Raw genomic sequence first — 1,250 nt, 5'->3', positions numbered from 1 at the left:
AAAAAAAAAGAAAAAGAAAAAAAATCAGTAAACTAGAAATCTCTGAACGAGTATCATACATGTAACTTAATTTTCCCATAGATATAGGTAAAGAGAAGTTGTTTAGTTACAGCCTCTATCTAGCACAGCAATCTCCTCAAAACACAAGGTAGCCACCTGGAGAGGCCACAGAGGAGATAAAGAGATATAACACTAGGGACGTTTGCAATTGGAAATTAAATGACATTTTAGAAATGTATTTATCAATGTCAAACCTTGATAGAGTGTTCACCTCTGTCTGAAACCTAATACATGTTTTATATGTAATAAATTTAAACAGCTTAGCTCTCATCCATTCAAGATGAGAGAAAAACTAAGCTAATGTGATAAATGTTATTGATGTATTTGGCTTTCACTGAATGCTTCCTGATACTCAAAAAGTCTTCAAGGGAAGGAACCAAATAAATGCAGAGTATCGAAAAAATGAAGCCATACACATATTACTGTGTGGTAAATGTTTCCATTGAAAGTCAAATCTTGGCCGGGCGCGGTGGCTCAAGCCTGTAATCCCAGCACTTTGGGAGGCCGAGACGGGCGGATCACGAGGTCAGGAGATCGAGACCATCCTGGCTAACACGGTGAAACCCCGTCTCTACTAAAAAATACAAAAAAGAAAAAAAACTAGCTGGGCGAGGTGGCGGGCGCCTGTAGTCCCAGCTACTCGGGAGGCTGAGGCAGGAGAATGGCGTGAACCCAGCAGCCGGAGCTTGCAGTGAGCTGAGATCCGGCCACAGTACTCTAGCCTGGGCGACAGAGCGAGACTCCACCTCACACACACACAAAATATATATATATAAAAAGTCACCGTTTTAACCATTTTTAAAGCACAACATTTAGAGGTACCTAGTGAATTCACAGTGGTTTTTGTTTTTGTTTTTGTTTTTGAGACAGAGCCTCACACTGTCGCCCGGGCTGGAGTCTGGAGTGCAGCAGAACGATCTCGGCTCACTGCAACCTCCACCTCTGCCTCCCGGGTTCAAGCCATTCTCCTGCCTCAGCCTCCCGAGTAGCTGGGATTATAGGTGCCCACCACCACACCCAGATAATTTTTTTATTTTAGTAGAGACGGGGTTTCACCATGTTGGCCAGGTTGGTTTCAAACTCCTGACCTCGTGATTTGCCTGCCTCAGCCTCCCAAAGTGCTGGGAATACAGGCGTCAGCCACCGTGCCCAGCTGAATTCATGGTGTTCTTTCATCACCACTATCCAGT

Source organism: Colobus angolensis, unplaced genomic scaffold (assembly GCF_000951035.1).
Source record: "Colobus angolensis palliatus isolate OR3802 unplaced genomic scaffold, Cang.pa_1.0 Scaffold31, whole genome shotgun sequence".
NCBI classification, from domain to species: domain Eukaryota; kingdom Metazoa; phylum Chordata; class Mammalia; order Primates; family Cercopithecidae; genus Colobus; species Colobus angolensis.
Note: the sequence above shows the minus strand (reverse complement) of the source record.